Source organism: Epinephelus fuscoguttatus, linkage group LG21 (genome assembly GCF_011397635.1).
Source record: "Epinephelus fuscoguttatus linkage group LG21, E.fuscoguttatus.final_Chr_v1".
In the NCBI taxonomy this organism is placed as follows: Eukaryota; Metazoa; Chordata; class Actinopteri; order Perciformes; family Serranidae; genus Epinephelus; species Epinephelus fuscoguttatus.
Genome location: NC_064772.1, coordinates 1,074,127 through 1,082,884, shown reverse-complemented (window position 1 = coordinate 1,082,884; position 8,758 = coordinate 1,074,127).

The window sequence follows — 8,758 nt, the reverse complement described above, 5'->3', positions numbered from 1 at the left end:
CTTTAGTACGTAAGGATGATTCATTATGAATGTGAACAAACTGAAAACGATCAGATAAGTAAGATTTAAACCAGCTTAGTGCAGAACCTTTTAGGCCAATTAAATGTTCCAGTCTCTGTAGCAGAATTTGATGGTCAATTGTGTCAAATGTTGGCAACCACAGCAATGTAGTATTTAGAGTAACTTCTTGCAGAACAAATTTTGGTTCATTCTTTGCACTGGGTTGAGACCTTTATACCTCCCCCGAGAATATGGCTGCATTTGGCAAAGTTGCCGCTGCTTCAATAGCAGAATGTGTGCACAATCTGCAACAGCAATTCCCCGATGCCCCTGCCATTGTTCTGGGATATCTCAACAGCTGCAACCTGGAGCTGCCAGGACTTAAGCAGGTTGTGAGATGTGGAACAAGGACCATATGGTGGTGCATCCTAGCCCAACCTATAAAACCAAGTTAAAGAGCAGAAAGCCCTGAGAACAAGGTGGTACAACAGTGGACTCAGAGTAACAAAGATCAGTTAGGAGCCTGCTTTGACTGCACTAACTGGGAGGCACAACATGCACAGTGACAACAGATTACACCGACTTCTGTGTACAGTCTATCATCCCCATAAAAATATAATAATAGCAAAACAATAGCAAAATCTACATTAGCAAAGACATGAACCTAAGAAAATTAGCTATTAAAAGCAAGAACACCATGGAGCTGCAAAACAGAGACAAGGCGCTGTGAGGCAAACTCAGGACAGCAAAGGATGCACACAAAAGAGGAGGTATTCAAGGCTGGAGACCCTGGTTTACTGGTATTTATATTTGACCCCTGTATTTATCTGATTTATATGCACTCACTTCCACTTTGAGATAGGCCAGTGCAATACCTGTAGTTCCCTTGTTTGTAACCTTACAAACAAGGGAAACGGTTGCACTAGTCTTGCAACAGCAGTCTGCAACTGTAACACAGTCAGCGCACTATGTTGGCAACTTGTCTGTGTTGATTGTATGTACAGTTGTGCTCATAAGTATTCATACCCCCTTGAAAAATCTAATAATTTTCAATCGTTTTCTACAATTAAGCTTGGATGTTGGAAATACACCTACATTCAGGGAGACATAGTTGTTGTGCAACAATCCAGGGCACATTGGATTTGGACTGATGAGGATTATGTCATTTGTTATAGTGTTTCTATTTTCCCCCCTGTTCAAAAGTATTCATACCTGTGTCCTCTTGAACTACAAAGGCAACTGTTTTTCATGGTTCAGGTACTTTCCCACTCCCAAGGTGTGCCCATTTGGTCCCTGCAATGTTATGCGACCATTCCTTTTGCCATTGTTTACCTTCTTACCTGAGACTGGTTTAGTGAAAGGACTTGTGGCCTGACTTGTGGTGACTTAATTACAAGCCCAATTCCAAAGTCGTGTTGGTTTCCAGAAAATTCTTTGGCCCTATAAATTGAGGGGCATTGGTCAGTCCACTGTCAGTTCATAGTCCGTGCCAGAATCTCCACCATGGTCAAGCAGAAAGAACTGAGTGAGGACACGCATTGTGGATGCACACAAGGATGGTTTGGGCTACAAAGCAATATCCAAGCGTTTTCAGGTCCATGTAGCCACAGTTCAGAGCATCATTAAGAAATTTAAGGTGTTCCACACTGTGAAGAACCTGAAAAGACCCGGAAGAAAGCCCAAAGTCTCAGCCAGGCATGCAAGAAAATTGGTGCAGGCTGCCACCATCAATCCGCGTATCACCACCAAGGAGATGTTGCAGGGCCTCGGCGACATAGGAACCAGTATCTCAAGACAAACAGTCCAGAGAACATTGAACAGGGCAGGACTCAATGGACGCAGACCACGGAAGACTCCACTTCTCAAACCCAGCCACACAAGATCACGTCTGGGCTTCGCCAAACGTCACCTCGATAAAGAAGAGTCGACTCTGTAGCTCCTCTTAAAAAGAAGTTAAAAAAGCAAAGAAAGTTCGCTCCTTGGTATAACTCTCAAACCCGTAAGTTAAAACAAATATCGCGAAAATTTGAAAGGAACTGGCGATTAACCAAACTGGAAGAATCTCGTTTAATCTGGACAGACAGTCTCAAAACTTATAAGAGGGGCCTCCGCAATGCCAGAGCAAACTATTACTCAGCTCTAATAGAAGACAATAAGAACAACCCCAGGTTTCTTTTCAGTACTGTAGCCAGGCTGACTGAGAGTCAAAGCTCTATTGAGCCTTGTATTCCCTTAGCACTTAGCAGTAATGATTTTATGAGCTTTTTTAATGACAAAATTCTAACTATTAGAGGCAAAATTCATGACCTCCTGCCCTCAGATAGTACCTATCTAACCTCAAACACAGCTGTAAAATCTAATATATATTTAGATTGCTTCTCCCCAATTTCTCTTCAAGAATTGACTGCAGTGATTTCTTCATCCAAATCATCAACGTGTCTCTTAGACCCCATCCCAACTAGGCTACTTAAGGAGGTCTTTCCTTTAGTTAACACTCATATATTAGATATGATCAATATATCCTTATTAACAGGCTATGTACCACAGTCTTTTAAGGTAGCTGTAATTAAACCTCTACTAAAAAAGCCCACCCTGGATCCAGAGGTGTTAGCCAACTATAGACCAATATCTAATCTTCCCTTTATGTCAAAGATCCTTGAGAAAGTAGTCGCAGACCAGCTGTGTGATTTTCTCCAGGATAATAATTTATTTGAGGAATTTCAGTCAGGATTTAGAGTGCATCATAGCACTGAGACAGCTCTAGTTAAAATTACAAATGACCTTCTGATTGCTTCAGACAAAGGACTCGTCTCTGTACTTGTTTTATTAGATCTTAGTGCGGCGTTTGACACAATTGACCATCAAATTCTGCTGCAGAGACTGGATCACTTAATTGGCTTAAAAGGTTCAGCACTAAGCTGGTTTAAATCTTATTTATCTGATCGTTTACTCTATATATGCTTCCGTTAGGTAACATCATTAGAAATCACTCTATAAATTTCCATTGTTATGCGGATGATACTCAGTTGTATTTATCAATGAAGCCAGAAGAAAGCAATCAATTATCTAAACTCCATAATTGCCTTAAAGACATAAAAACTTGGATGAGCACCAATTTCCTGATGTTAAATTCAGACAAAACTGAAGTTATTGTTCTTGGCCCCAAACAACTCAGAGACTCTTTATCTGATGACATAGTTTCTCTAGATGGCATTGCTCTGGCCCCTGCCACTACCGTAAGAAACCTCGGAGTAACATTTGATCAAGATTTGTCTTTTAATTCTCATTTAAAGCAAACCTCACGGACTGCATTTTTTCATCTGCGTAATATTGCGAAAATTAGGCCTATCCTGACCCGAAAAGATGCAGAAAAATTGGTCCACGCTTTTGTTACCTCAAGGCTGGATTATTGTAACTCTCTATTATCAGGTAGCTCTAGTAAGTCCTTAAAAACTCTCCAGCTAATTCAGAATGCAGCAGCACGTGTACTAACAGGAACTAAGAAACGAGATCATATTTCTCCTGTTTTAGCTTCTCTGCACTGGCTCCCTGTAAAATCCAGAATTGAATTTAAAATCCTACTGTTAACTTATAAAGCTCTAAATGGTCAAGCTCCGTCATATCTTAGAGAGCTCATAGTGCCATATTATCCCACCAGAACACTGCGCTCTGAGAACGCAGGGTTACTTGTGGTCCCTAAAGTCTCCAAAAGTAGATCAGGAGCCAGAGCCTTTAGCTATCAGGCTCCTCTCCTGTGGAATCATCTTCCTGTTACGGTCCGGGAGGCAGACACCGTCTCCACATTTAAGACTAGACTTAAGACTTTCCTCTTTGATAAAGCTTATAGTTAGGGCTGGCTCAGGCTTGTCCTGTACCATCCCTTAGTTAGGCTGACTTAGGCCTAGTCTGCCGGAGGACCCCTCTATAATACACCGGGCCCCTTCTCTCTCTCTCTCTCTCTCTCTCTCTCTCTCGTATCCTATTACTGCATCTAGCTAACCCGGCCATTCTGGATGTCACTAACTCGGCTTCTTCTCCGGAGCCTTTGTGCTCCACTGTCTCTCAGATTAACTCATATCACAGCGGTGCCTGGACAGCGTGACGTGTGTGGTTGTGCTGCTGGTCCCGCCAGATGCCTCCTGCTGCTGCTGCCATCATTAGTCATTAGTCATACTTCTTCTGTTATTATACACATATGATTATTGTCACACATGTATACTGCCAGGTATTAATACATACTTTCAACATATTGTACCGCAGTAACCAGAACTATAACTATAATATTATTACTTCCATTAATGTTGTTGTAAGATACTGTCATTACCTGCATATCTCTCTCTCTCTCTCTCTCTCTCTCTCTCTCTGTGTCATATGGATTACTGTTAATTTATCATGTTGATCTGTTCTGTACGACATCTATTGCACGTCTGTCCGTCCTGGAAGAGGGATCCCTCCTCAGTTGCTCTTCCTGAGGTTTCTACCGTTTTTTTTCCCCCGTTAAAGGGGTTTTTTTGGGGAGTTTTTCCTTATCCGCTGTGAGGGTCTTAAGGACAGAGGGATGTCGTATGCTGTAAAGCCCTGTGAGGCAAATTGTGATTTGTGATATTGGGCTTTATAAATAAAATTGATTGATTGATTGATTGATTGATTTTGGTCGTCGATTCTATGGTCAGATGAGTTGAAAATGGAACTCTTTGGGCACAGAGATGTTGCTTACGTTTGGCGAAAGAAGGGAGAAGCTTTCAAACCAAAAAACACAGTGCCAACAGTCAAGCATGGAGGAGGAAGCATAATGCTGTGGGGCTGTTTCTCAGCGAGTGGGACTGGGAACCTCGTTAAGGTGGACGGCATCATGAGGAAGGAACAGTACATTGAGATCCTTCAGGAGAACATCCGACAGTCTGCTGCAAAACTTGGTTTAGGGCCACACTGGATCTTCCAACAAGATAACGACCCCAAACATACTGCCAAAATAGTCAAGAAATGGTTTGGGGACAACACAGTCAAAGTTTTGGAGTGGCCAAGCCAAAGCCCTGACCTCAACCCTATTGAAAATCTGTGGAGGGAACTCAAGGTGAAGGTCAGCGCAAGAAACCCAACCAACTTGAAGGATGTGGAGAGAATTTCAAAGGAGGAGTGGGCCAAAATCCCAGTGGAAACATGCCAGAACCTAGTAGTAAACTACAGAAGACGTCTTGAATCTGTGATTGCAAGTAAAGGCTATGCCATTGATTATTAAGTTATGTTGTAAACAGGGGTATGAATACTTCTGAACATGATTTTTGTTGCAAACTTGTGAAATAAAGCAAAAATAAGGAAGAAATTCGTCAGAAATACATATGCTTTATTTGTGAAAGCCTACTGGAACCTTTGTATATAATTAGTTGTCAAATAAATGGAATCTGCAAAGAAATATACAAGATATACCAACAAAATGCCAGGGGTATGAATACTTATGAGCACAACTGTATGTATGTATGTATGTATGTATGTATGTATGTGAATATTGCAGCTGTTTGCACTATACTGCCCAAGACGAATGTCCCTTGCGGGACAATAAAGTTTATCTTATCTTATCAAAAACTTGGAAAATAAGGAAAACATGACAGGTATGCCACATAAGCATTGTGAGTCATTTGTGTCTAATGATGAGCTGGCCTCTGGAAATTAACAATTCACCTTGATCACTTGTATTGAAACAGGTGGGAGCACTAACAGATGCACGGAAGTCCACTGGCCCTGCCAGCATCAATGCCTCTATTTTGAGGACATACACTGAGGAGCTAGCCCCAGTGTGGCAGCCCATTTTCCAGCATTCACTATACACACCACACACTGTCCCTGCAGCCTGGAAACCTTCACACCATTCCAATCCTTAACAGACCATGCCACAATGAGCGCAATGACTTTGGACATGTGACCCTAACCTCTGTATTAATTGAAGCAAAAGAGAGAACAACAAGTTTCCATCCCAAATTGTCACACATCGCTGCTTTGTCAGTGGACTTTCACATCTACATACTACACCAAAATATCCTGCTGCGTCTGTTGCTGATGTTCCAGGATGCCAAAACTAACACCAGGACATCAACAAAAGCACATGGTTTGGTTTAGTAAAAAATATGACTGGTGCTGCCCAGATGACCATTGGTGTATTATCACACTGCAAAAGGTTCCCTCTGGGTGTGTTACAAACTGATGCTGCCTAACAGCATATCATACCACTGTGAAAACTGAATGGGCTGGAGAGGATCACCATTCAGACACTCATTGGTCAGTCTATACAGGATAAACTAGAACCATACAACTAAGAGCACAGCACTTAAGATGCTGTTGCTACACTCATGCACGTTTTTATCAAACAGGACACAAAGAAAATAAAGCCATATGCCAGAGTGCTGTTTATAGACTTCCTCTGCATTCAATACAATATAGCCAGTCTGTAATCCAAATTTACCTGAGGGTGGGACCACTTTTACAGGGTTCCTACAGTTACCTACATTTTGTCTTTCTCACTTAGCATGTGAAACTCCACTGCCTTGATTTCCATCTCACAATCACCATAAAGGATTTTTGTCCAACAAAACTAAGTGGATCTTCTAATGTAGAAGAGATTGATAAAATTGTCCTGTATTTTATCAAATAATATGTTTTGCGATTTTTTTCTGAAATACAAAGTATACACTCATACAGAAGTAATCCCAATCTGTCATCACTTATGACCTCCAGCCATGCCACAAAATCTTAGTTCAATGGTCAATTTTTCTTTACTTTGCACTTCTCCCTGTCCCTAGCAAACACTGGATCCTCTGCTCTGAGCATCCCTGCCAGAAAATAAACATGAGTGTTGTTGGTTCCACTATCCTGAGGGGTATTCCAGAAAGCGGGCTTAGTGAAAACTCTGAGTATGTTAACCCTGAAATGAGGGAAACTCTGGGTTTTCAGTTCCAGAAACAGAGGTAAATCAAACTCTGAGTCAGTCACCATGGTAACAGACTCTGTGAACATAACCTGCTCGACGGCAGGTTTTCTTCAATAAACCCTGAGTTTTTCTCTGTCTCCTCCCTCGTACACGCTGTTTCATTTCCTCATTCATTCAGTCCGTGTCAAAGCTTGTATCGAAGCGCATTCATTAGCGGAGATTTACCGTCTGTCACAGTCTAAATCCTGCTGGATATTAGTTTGTTACTCAGGACTGTCTTAAGTTACTGAATTTATGCACATCAATCATTTCTTTGGACATCGGTTTTTGTCTTTACATTCAAATATTACACAGCGAGAATTCACCCTCAGCTCACAATCAAACCTCTGTCCTTTTTAAATTTATTATTTTGTATAACACTGTGCACACGGATCAGACTGTCAGTCTGTTAGAACAGCTCCCAAATGTTTATTGCACATAATGTGTAGGCCTAATTATTTAAATTTTAAAAATCGGTATGAAGCTTTAGACACGTAGTGTCAATGACTAATGATCTCTATCACTGATGTCGTCCTATAGCCTAATATTGGGGATTATATGTTCATATTTCTGAGTGAGCAATGGTGCAGCATTTCAGTGTCTTTAAATTTACTACATTTGTAGCTGAAACAAAGTCACTGAATGCTGTTGAGTCAAGATACAAATAGATGTGCAACATTTTAAAATCTATGTATTTTAACCTCAACGTCTTTTTAAGTGCAAATCACCAAACATATTATTACTGGGTCAGACTGTGAGTTTACAGTCATGTCTTTATGTCTTTGATCTATAGCCTAGCAGCCTATATGTTTTAAATCTTCCTATTTTTTAGTTGCTGCCTCCTGTGTTTTTCCCCATCAGATCAAATCTGAACAAATATATTAATATAATGTAATGTATCTACAGCCTGATACACAGTCAGATTCCACCACTTTATCTTCATTAAGGAAATGTAAGTCTGATAAATGATGAATAAAACTTTTTTATTGACTTTATGGTTGACTTATTTACACTTTCCTCGCTCTGACTCAGGCTCTTCTTTTAAAGATAAACGTTCACCGTCTGCAACACATGCATTAATATCTCTACATCGACTGGATTAAAATGGAGGCGCTGTCTTTTATTTACCCGTTGCCATGGTGAATCATGCAGTCGGAGCTCCATTGATGATGGCTTTTTATTGTCGGCATAACTCAGAGTGAACATACTCAGAGTTGACTGAACTAACTCAAATCAGCTGTTCTGGAACCGGTAACTCAGAGTTTCCCATCTCAGAGTAAATCAACTCAGAGTTCAGGGATAGACTCAGAGTTTGTTGAACCTCCTAACTGGAATACCCCTCCGATCTGCAAGACTTCATTGTGAGAAACATTTGGTGAGTTATATTATAATGAATATAACTAAGGCCTCTTTTTAGATTAATGGATTTAATGGCTTCTAGACTTTTATAGGATCTGCAGGAACCCTGTTTTAGGCTTCACCTGTATCTTGTACAGTCATTATGATATATGTTTCTTAACACACACAGCTGTGTGAAAATGTAAATATAATTTGTTAAGTGATGATGTACATGACAACAATGCTTAATAACTTGATTCTTTACAATAAATAAATGATTACAGAAAAATACTGACACATTTTGACAGTTCTTGTTTGTTGTTTTAAAGGATAGGTTCACATATCCGTTTCCAATATAAGAGATCGGAAACAAATGTGTTTAACTGGCCTGGCGCAATGGTCATCAACCTAAAAACACATCGTTAATTGATTCTCTGACAGCACTTTGGTGATACTGAC